Consider the following 11489-nt stretch of genomic DNA (forward strand, 5'->3'; position numbering starts at 1 on the left):
CTGCAAGAGATTTCCTTTCTCTTTAGAAAATGCCACCATATCCTGCGACAAAAGAGGTCCCCACCCCCAGGTCTCCCAAGGTGGGAGAGATTCCTTTTCTTTTTTCTTTTCATTTAGATTTTATTTATTTATTCATGAGAGACACACAGAGAGAGGCAGAGACGTAGGCAGAGGGAGAAGCAGGATCCCTATAGGAAGCTCAATGCGGTACTCGATCCCAGGACCCCGGGACCATGACCTGAGCCAAAGGCAGAAGGTCAACCACTGAGCCACCCAGGTGCCAGAAATTCCTTTTCTTATCAAAATCCTCCCCCTGCCCCTGGAGCCCAACAGAGCACAAGGAACACAGAGCATCTCTCCTCTCTGTCCAAAAGGCCATCAAGAAAATGATTTTCTTTAAAAACGTCCTCCTGGTTCCACGCAAGAACCTCCTGCCCTCCCCACATTTGAAAAGCTCCATACCTCCCATCACTTCAGATTATCTAGTTTTCTCTTCAAAAGATCCTACAAATCTCCTTCGGCAGAGAAGCTCCAACTCCAGATGAAGGCTTTCCTCTCCAGGGGGCAGTGGTGGGACAGTAAAGCCACAAACTGGCAATGCAGCCAAAGGGAGGACACTTACCCTTGTGTCCTGTGACCCAGATGGGAGCGGGCCAGAGGACTCTGAGGAGGGCTGGAGCACATGATGTTGCAGGGAGGGAGGAGGGTCGGTCAGGGCTAACCCAGGACTGACTTTTTGATCTGAGGCTTGTCCCAAGAGTGTGTGTAAAGGCCAAATGGGAGGCAAGTGGGTATAGCACCTGCTGCGTAGACAATCAAACTACGAAGTGTGACCACAGTGGCGAAGAGGGCTTGTCAATAAAGAGACCAGGCTGGCCATCTTATTAGCTCTGTCCCCCTGGACACCTGATACTCACCCTGAGTTCTCTGTTTCTTCGTCTGCTATAGAAGGTGGATAATCACCTCTCTACCTCTCCTTCCACAGACCTTTTGTGAGAATCAAAGAAGATGTGTGCAAAAACTGGTTAGAAACTGTAAAGTAAGGTAAGATACTATCAGAAATGCAGATACCACAGCCTTAAGGCATGCTAGGACTTGTAGTGAGCTAGAAAGGAGGGAGGCTGGATCAGTGGGACTGGGGCTAGCGGAAGGAACTTGGTGATAATAAGGTTGGATCCCCTGGGGAGTGGACAACAATCCAAACAGCAAAGTTCAAGAGATATTGCATATTCAAGGGATCTGATCTGGGGGCAGAAAAAGCTGAGTAACAGGAACTTCTTACTTACTCTTTCTCCTGGTACTGGTACTTTTAGGGACATTTATGGGGTTTTAGAGGCATCCGTGTGCAGAGATACTAGGAGCTGGGGACAAGGAAAAGAGTCAGCTTCTGGATGAGGGGAGTGGCTACACTAGGAGCATAGTCAAGCCCCACCTCCCAACTGGGTTGGAATTTCAAAGCAGGCTGCAGTATCCACAGAGAATTGGCATGGCAACCATGAACTGATTCAGATGCCCAATCAGATAGCCTGGGTGCACACGGTGGTGGCTAGAGGAGAATGCTTGCTCCATTTCCTGATTCCACAATATGAAAATGCCAGATGTGACCTATGGGAGAGTGGGAGCCATAAAGGCCCCCTGAGCTGGGGTCCCTTTGATTCCTGGATTAGGCCGGGCCACTGAACTGTCAGGCAGGGAAAGGATTGTTGCATTCTAGGGAGAGGGATAAGGTGGGCAAAGGACAGACAGGTTATCTGAAAGGGTGTGATGCTATCTTGAGTGAGACAAATAATCCACTGTGGAGGATTGGAGGGTGGAATGGCTAGAGAGGAGACAGGAAAGGGAAATTATGACCAGCTTGTGATGGGCCTGGTGTGTCACTGTAAGAGGACAGTCTTAACTGTCCTACCGGTGGTGGAAACCACTAAGGGTTTTTTTTAAAGATTTTATTTATTTATTCATGAGAGATACACACAGAGAGGAACATAGGCAGAGGGAGAAGCAGGCTCCCTGTGGGAATTCTGATGTGGGACTCCATCCCAGGACCTCAGGACAACGCCCTGAACTGCAGGCAGACACTCAACCACTGAGCAACCCAGGTGCCCCAAAACCACTAAGGGTTTTGAGTAGAGGAGTGCCACCTTCAGATTTGTGGTCTGGGAGCCGACTCTGGCAGCCACACGGAGAGTGGACTGGGGACAGGAAGGATGAGAGGCAGAATGACCAGTTACAGACCTGTTGCAATGGCCCATGTGGAGCCTGTGATGATTTGGAGGTTTCCTTCTCCTTCCTTGACTGGCAGACTCCTAACCATTCATGACTCAGCTCAAATGTCATCTCCCGTATGAAGGCTTCACCTCTCTTCTCTCCTCCCAGTCCCCCGCCAGGTACCTCAGAGAGAATGAGTCCTCCCCTCATTCTGAATTCCTGCAGTACATTGTAGTGTCTATTCATTAGAGTGCTTATCCAATTGTATGGAAATTGCTTGCATAACCTCAACACACAGTAGGTGCTTAGCCTGTTGAATTAAGGGCAGTAGGGAAGTAGAGAGAGGCATGCACAAAGGTTCAGAGTCTACAAAGAGTAGGGTGTGTTCAGAGTGACTAGAACATAGAATGCATGGGATGGGGTGGGTGTCATAGTAGGAGGTGAGACTGGCAAAGTAGGTTGGGGCCAGTCCATGAGGGGTTTCATATACCATACCTAGAAGTGTGCACAGGAGCTTAGACTCTACACTATCCTAGACTTACAGGCAATTTGGTACTCATATAGACTGTGAAGATCTCAAGGAGATCCAGGTCAGGGCAGCCCTTGGCACAAACAGAAGCATTAAGAGTGATGATGACCTATGGAAGAATGAGCAGAGTGATCTGACTGTGGACCTCACGGAGAAAGGATAGTTTACACAGGATGGTTCTCCATTTCTTTTTTTTTTTAAAGTTTATTTATTTTAAGTAATATCTACACCCAATGTGGGGCTTGAACACATGATCCCGAGATCAAGAGTCATGTGCTCCTCCAACTGAGCAGCCAGATGCCCCAAGATGGCTTGACATTTCAATTGGAACCTCTCTGGAAAGTCAGTATAGCATAGTGATTAAGAGCATGCTCCACTTCCTACCTGTATGACTTTAACCAAGTTACTTGGCCTCTCTGTAGCTCAGTTTCCTCACCGGTAAAACAGTGATAGCAATCATACTATATCAAAGGGCTATAGCGGAGATTAGATGTAATAATTATATGTAGAGAACCTAGAACAGTGCCTAGTCAATGGTAAGTTCTTTTCTTTTTATAAAAAGAGACTTTATTTATATGAGAGAGAGAGAAAGAAAGGAGAGTGTGAGCAGGAACAGAGGGAGAGGGACAAGCAAACTCCACATTAAGCATGGAGCATGGGATCCCTGGGTGGCGCAGCGGTTTAGCACCTGCCTTTGGCCCAGGGCGTGATCCTGGAGACCAGGGATCGAGTCCCACGTCAGGCTCCCGGTGCATGGCGCCTGCTTCTCCCTCTGCCTGTGTCTCTGCCTCTCTTCCTCTCTGTGTGTGACTATCATAAATAAATAAAAATTTTTAAAAAAAGCATGGAGCACTATGTGGGGCTCCATCCCACAACCCTGAGATGATGAACCGAGCTGAAATCAAGAGTTGGATACTTAACTGACTGGTGCCCTGATAGTAAGTTCTATATAAGTATGTGATGTATGGGAGCACCTAGGTGACTCAGTCAGTTAGGCATCTGTCTTTGGCTCAGGTCGTGATTCCGAGGTCCTGGGATCAAGCCCTGCGTGGGGCCCCCTTTTCAGTGGTGAGTCTGCTTCTCCTTCTCTATGCTCTCTTTCACTATCTCTCTCAAATAAATAAATAAATAAAAACTTTATTTAAAAAAACAAGTATGTGGGCAGCCCCGGGTGGCTCAGCGGGTTAGTGCCGCCTTCGGCCCAGGGCATGATCCTGGAGACCTGGAGACCCAAGATTGAGTCCCACGTCAGGCTCCCTGCATGGAGCCTGCTTCTCCCCCTGCCTGTGTCTCTGCCTCTCTCTCTCTCTGTGTCTCTCATTAATTAATAAATAAATAAAATCTTTAATAAAAAAAAACAAGTATGTGATATGATGATTTCATCTCACTACCTGTGCCATCCTTCAACTACAGTGACCCTTGAACAATGTGGGGGTAGGGCGCTGAACGCTTGTGCAGTCGAAAATCCTTGTATGAATTTTGACTCCTTCAAAACTTAATTACTAATAGTTTACCATTAACTGGAGGCCTTATCTATAACATAGTGGATTAACGCATGGATTAATGCATATTTTTGGTGTTATATGTATTATATGCCGTATTCTTGTAATAAAGTAAGCTGGAAAAAAGAGAATTTTATTAAGAAAATCATAACGAGGGATGCCTGGGTGGCTCAGTCCATTAAGCATCTGCCTTTAGCTCAGGTCATGATCCCAGGGTCCTGGGATTGAGCTCACATCTGGCTCCCAGCTCAGTAGGAAGTCCGCTTCTCCTTCTCCCTCTGCTGCTCCCCCACACTCATGTTCTCTCTCTCTCTCTCTCTCTCTCTCTCTCTCAAATAAATAAAATATTTTTAAAAAGAACATTGTAAGGAAGGGAAAATATATTACAGTACTGTGCTGTATTTATCGAAAAATATCCACATATAAGCAGACCTATGTATGCAGTTCAATACACAGTCCAAACTCATGTTGTTCAAGGGTCAGCTGTATTCACTCTCTCAGCTATTGAGCTAACCTCTGTCTCACCAAAGTAACATGCTGTATTTTTTAAAAATTTCACATTCAACTTTATTCTTTTTTCCCCTGGGATTTTAATTATATATATATATATATATATATATATATATATATATATATAATTAAAATACTGTGTTATATTAGTTTCAGGTGTACAACATAGTGATTCAACAGTTCAATACATTTCTCAGTGCTCATCAAGATAAATGTACTCTTAATCCCTTTCATCTGTTTCTCCACACACCCTCCTCCATGCACCTCCTCCCCGGCAACCATCAGTTTTTTTTTTGTTTGTTTGTTTGTTTTTTTTTTCATCAGTTTGTTCTCTATATTTGAGAGTCTATTTTTCTGTTTGTCTTTTTTGTCTTTGTTCATTTGTTTTCTTTCTTAAATTCTATGTGCAAGTGAAATCATAAGGTACCTGTCTTTCCCTAACTTTTATCAGTTAGCATTATACCTTCTAGGTCTGTCCCTGCTGTTGCCAATGACAAGATCTCAGTCTTTTTGTTTTTTTTTTTTTTTTGGCTTTGTAATATCTGTGTGTGTATGTGTGTCTAGGACATCTTCTTTATCCATTCATTTTTTTTAGATTTTCTTTATTTATTCATGAGAGACAGAAAGAGACAGAGAGACATAGGCAGAGAGAGAAACAGGCTCCCTGAGGGGCCTTGGGCCTTGATCCCGGAACCTGGGATCATGACCTGAGCCGAAGGCAGATGCTTAACCTCTAAGCCACCCAGGTGCCTTATCCATTCATCTTTTGTTGGACACTTGGGTTGCTTCCATGTACTGACTATTACGAATAATGTTGCAATAAACATAGGAGTGCATTTATCTTTTTGAAATGATACATCCAATAAGGGGTTAATACCCAAAATACATAAAGAACTTATAAAATTCAACACCAGGAAAACCCCAAATAATCTGAGTAAAAATGGGCAGAAGACCCAAGGAGTTATTTTTCCAAAGAAGACACACAGATGGCCAACAGACACGTGAAAAGATACTCAACATCACTAATCCTCAGGGAAATGCAAATCAAAACCACAATGAGATATCGCCTTACATCTGTCAGAATTGCCAAAATAAAGAACACAAGAAATAATGCAGCTTGGGTGAGGATGTAGACAAAAAGGAACTCTTATGCACTGTTGATGGTTAATAGAAATTGGTTGCAGCCACTGTGGAAAAAAATACAGAGTTTCCTCAAAAAAAAGACACACACACACACACACGCACAAAAACACACAGAAACAGAATTGCTATATGATCCAGTAATTCCACTACGGAGTATTTACCCAAAGAAAACAATAACATGCTTTCCTGATTGCCCAGTTGTCAATTGCCATGTGTGTGTGTTTCAGTAAGGAAATCTGTATGTTTTCATACATATGTCACAGTCTGCATGACCATATTTACATATACATAGGAGGATGGCTGTGAGGGGTGTGTCTCAATTCTTAATGTCACTTTAAGAAAAGGATGTGTCTCAATCATAGTCTGAAACTTTAAACTTTATTACCAGACTTAGAAATAACGTAAGTGGGGTCATCTGGCTGGCTCAGTTGGTAGAGCATGAGACTCTGGATCTCAGGGTCATGAGTTCAAGCTCCACATTGGGCATGGAACCTACTTGAAAAAAAAAGAAAGAAAGAATGTAAGTGGATCAAAGGAAAGGAGGCTGTGTTTATGGAACACCCAGTGTGGACCAGATTTGGTACTACATTAAGCACTTACATACATAATCTCAATAATGGCCAGGTAGCTCTACCTGTCCTTGTAGATAGCAAATGGAGGCTCAGAGAGGTTAAGTAATATGTCTAAAGGTTGCACACGCTAAAATTGCAAAACTAGAATCAAAATTTAGACCTATTCTAATCCAAAATCTGTTCTGTCTCCTCTATACCAAAATATAGAGGGCTACACTGCCTTAGGAAGTGTTTCAGGATACAGCAGTGGATGGGAGGACCTCAGTGTGATATATCAAAGTATCCCTCAATGTGAACCTGCTGGCAAATGAAATATGCATTTGGGGATCCCTAAGGTTAAGAGAGAGAAATGATGGACGTTGAGGAAGAGGCTGTCCTGTGCTCAGACAGAAGGGCAGTCTGGAGGGAGAGGGCTTCTCCAGGGAGCTCCGCCTGGAGCAGGATTCAGAAACTGTCCATACGCAAGATACTTTGGAGAGTGCAGGAAAGACAGTGAGAAGCGAGAAATGGTTATTCAGAACTTCTACCTGAACAAAATAGAATACAAATTTCAAAAGGGGGCTCCTGGCTGGCTCAGTGGGTAGAGCACGTGACTCTTGATCTTGGAGTTGTGAGTTTGAGCCCCACACTGGATGGAGAGATTGCTTAAAAACAAAAATGAAAAAAAAAACCCCACGCTCCTGACCTGTTAAAACTTTTTTTTAAAGATTTTATTTATTGATTCATGAGACACACACACACACACACACACAGAGAGAGAGAGAGAGAGAGAGGCAGAGACACAGGCAGAGAGAGAAGCAGGCTCCACACAGGGAGCCTAACGTGGGTTCGATCCTGGGTCCCCAGGATCAGGACCTGGGCTGAAGGCAGCGCTAAACTGCTGAGCCACCCAGGCTGCCCTGACCTGTTAAATCAATGTCAACTTTTGAATCTGGAGGTAGAGATTGCTTAAAACAAAACCCCTACTTCCTCCCCACCCCCGCCGACCCCCCCCCCCCCCCCCCCCCGCCTGTAAAATCAAGATCAACCTTGAAACTGCCATGGTTTCTCTGCCTTCACCTGAGGGATCTCAAAGCCACACTTTGTTTTCCAGCGGTGTCCCCTTGCCCCTTTCTCTTTCCCTCCAGCTTCCTTTCCAAGAGACAAAGCCTTTCATAATGCAGTCTAAAGATGCAGATCCCCCCGAGAATTCCCACCAATTAAAAATCATTCAAAAAAAAATCATTCAAGTGAAAATATAGTTTGCCAACATACAAAGTCTTGGAAATTCTGTGTCCCACATCTTTCTCCAGCTCCTCTCCCCCTTAGCATTAGCATTGTGCTCCTGCCTTCCTTGGGACCTGGCGATGATGATCTCCTAACTGCTCATTTGGATGAGAGAAGCTGACATTTATTAATTGCTTACTGTGTGCTGGGCTATGCACTCAATGGTATCTCCTGCCCTCCTCAACCCTCGCAGAGGTAACTAGCATTGTTGTCCCCATTTTACAGATTAGGAAACTGAGGCCTACATTAGGTTAAGTTACTTGCCCAGGCCCCACAGCTCAGAAAGAGGGGGCTGAGGGGCACCTGAGTGGCTCAGTGGTTGAGCGTCGACCTTTGGCTCAGGTCGTGATCCCAGAGTCCTGGGATCGAGTCCCACATCAGGCTCCCTGTGGGGAGCCTGCTTCTCCCTCTGCCTGTGTCTCTGCCTCTCTCTGTGTGTCTCTCACGAATAAATAAATTTTTTGAAAAAGGGAGCTGAGCGGGAAACTGGAACTCACGTCTGCCAGATGCCAAAGGTGAAGCATGTAACCATTTTTGTAGCACTGCCTTCCTGTAACTGGCCGGTCAGTTACAGATCCAATCCTCCTCATCTAGACATGAAAGGGTCCCCTTGAAGCATGAATCTTGCATTTCTGTGCAAACATCCGTTAACGGCTTTCCACTACTTTGAGGATACAATATGATTGGCCTGCTTTGCCAGGACCGAGGGGTTTCCCAGGATGTTGGCTTTTCATTACCCAACTGGGAAAGTCCTGGGGCATCTGGCTGGCTCAGTGGGTTAGAGCATGTGAGTCTCAATCTCAGGTTCATGAGCTCGAACCCCATGTTGAGCTTAGATTCCCTCTAAAAAAATAAAAAAATAAAAAAAGGAAAAAATGGGAAAGTCCCAGACCAAGTAAGATTGGTTGGTCACAATAGCAGGGCATAGCACGGCATTCAGTGCCTTTCACACCCTGGTCCCCATTTTCTCAGCAACATCTCCCGTGACTTCTTACCCTTTTTTATCATACCCTCTACCTTTTCTGAAGCCCAACCACCCACCCCTAAAGACACTGTGTTCTCTTCTACCTCCATGCCTTTTGTGCATATTGATCCCCACCTCTCTACTCTGCCTGACAAACTATGCTCATTCCCATGGAAACTCAGCACCCAGGTCACCTCTGTGGGCTTTTTGATTTCCTGGGAAACAATGAGTAACAATTGCATTGTATCCAGGTTATTTTATTGATGTGTGAGTCTTCTCCAGGGTCACGACTAGGATAAGCCAATTGAGGCACCCAGAGTGCAAAGTTTAAGGAGGCACTCCCTCTCAGGGTTGTGGGAATGCCTACCCTGTACTTGCATAATCCTGACAGCGAGGGCCTTGTGCTTTTGATCAAGTGGTTCTACCTGGCGGATTGGGGCTCCACCTATTTCTCTGATTTTTCCCTCTTGGTGCCTTTGTCTGGTTAATTGGAGATACTTTCCCAGGTACCATTTTTTTGGTCCCCTTCTCTCTTAATTCTCCCTTAGTGATCTTTTCCAATCCCAGAGTTTAGGCTAGCTAGCTCTTTACAGATGACCTATAAATTGACATCTCATGCATTATGTGAAGTAAAAGAGGTTAAAGACAAACACTGTATGATCTCACTCAGATGTGGAACCTAAAAAAAGATGAAGTCATAGAAATGGAGAGTAAAATGGTGTAGTAAAATGGTTTCCAGGGGCTAGGGGTGGGGGAAATGAGGAAGCATTTGGTCAAAGGCTCTACATTTCCAATTATAAGATGAATAAGTTCTGGGGAATCTAATGTACAGCATGGTGACTATAGTCAACAATATTATACACTTGAAAGTCACTAAAAGAGTAGATCTTAAATGTTCCCACCCCCAAAACAAAGAGATGGTAATTTGCGACGGGCTGGAGGTGTTAGCTAACACTATGGTGGTAACCATTTTGTGATATATTAAATATATCAAATCAGCATAGCCATAACCCTTAAACCTATACTCGGTTACATGCCATGTGTACTTCCAATAAAGCCCATCCAAAAAATAAACACCTTATCTCTTTTCTAAGCCTCAGACCCACATTTCCAACTGCCTAGTGTGTACGGTAGCATCTAGCGTCCATACTGCTCTTTCTCTTTTTTTAGGGGGTGAAGAGCAGAGGGAGAGGGAGAGAATCTTAAGCAGGCTCCACACCCATTGCAGGGCTCAATCCCATGACCTGAGCCCTAATCAAGAGTCAGATGCTTAACCGACTGAGCCACCCAGATGCCCTGATACTGCTCTTTCATGTCCGTTTTTCCATCTGGACTTTACAACAGTTCTGTGAGAAAGAGCAGAATATGAATGCACTTTTAAGGTGAGGCTCAAAAAGGTAGGCCTGTCCAGGTTTTAGTGGCAGAGCCACGAGTAGAAAGTCAAATTTGGGTGTTCCTTTCACCATATTGCACAGCCAGAACCGAGGTATTTCAGGAGAGTCTCATAATCCAACATAACCAAAACCTCAACTTACCAACCCCATTCTTCTCCTACTCCCCAGCAAAACAAAAACAAAATAGCACCACCCTGCCCTTATTTCTAAACTTGGTTAAAGGCATCTCACTCCCCTAATTGTCAAGGCTAGAAATATGGGATTCACGCTCACTTTTTTCCTCTCCTTCAGATCCTGCAGACTTCAAAATATCTGAATCCAGGCACCTGGGTGGCTCAGTTGGTTAGGCATCTGCCTTTGGCTCAGATCATGATCCCAGGATCCTGGGATCGAGTTCTGTGTCAGGTTCCCTGCTCAGCGAGGAATCTGCTTCTCTTTCTCCCTCTGCCTGCCACTCCCTCTACTTGTGTTCTGTTTCTCAAATAAATAAAACCTTTAAAAAATATATCTGAATCCATCCTCTTTCTTCTTTATCCCCACAGCCCTTATCAAGGCCCACAGAACCTATCAGCCCCAGTTCCTACCTGCCTCCACCCCCCATCCTTTATACTGCTGTGGGGATCTCCTCCCTAAAGCAACAGATTGGATCCAGTCATTCCCCTGGCTGGAAAACCTCAAACCTCAGCCTCACACTTCCCTTCCCTGTGGCTTTGACTGTGTGGGTCCCCCAACCCCTCCCACTTACTGAGGCCCAGGTCAAATGCCATCGCCCTCAGGGAGCTCAGTGCACACACCTCCTCATAAGCTGGAAATGAGTTCCTTATTCCTCTATTCTCCCATAGCACTAGATAGATTTATTTCAGGGTGCCTGTGTGGCTCAGTTGGTTAGGTTGCTGCCTTCAGCTCAGGTCATGATCCCAGGGTCCTGGGATTGAGCTCCTTGGCGGGCTCCCTGCTCAGTGAGTAATCTGCTTCCCCCTCTCCCTCTGCCCCTCCTCCCTGCTTGTATTCTCTCACTCTGTCTCTCTGAAATGAATGAAATCTAAAAAAAAAAAAGATTTATTTCATTCTGCTTGTCTTTCAACTGTGTATCCTGGGAGCCTGCTGGGATAGGACTCTGGTCTAATTAAACTTTGTCTTCTCTGAAGCTCGTCATCTTAGGTCTTTAATATAGTAGGTCCTTAACAGGTAGCTGTTGAATTTTTTCCCTTCAAGTACTTGGAAACTTAAAGAGGACCATCTTCCTAGTGGATTCATTCAGTGAGGCAGGTACAAATGATTCTTAAACTGGGGCAGGACACCTCACTTCTTCACCCCTCGAGAGCTTTGAGGCTGTCTGGCCTTGGTCCTCCATATCCCTCATGCCTCCAAACACTGCTCTCCCTCGCCCAGAGAAGGCAAAAG

The sequence above is a fragment of the Canis lupus genome, chromosome X (genome assembly GCF_011100685.1).
Source record: "Canis lupus familiaris isolate Mischka breed German Shepherd chromosome X, alternate assembly UU_Cfam_GSD_1.0, whole genome shotgun sequence".
NCBI lineage: Eukaryota > Metazoa > Chordata > Mammalia > Carnivora > Canidae > Canis > Canis lupus.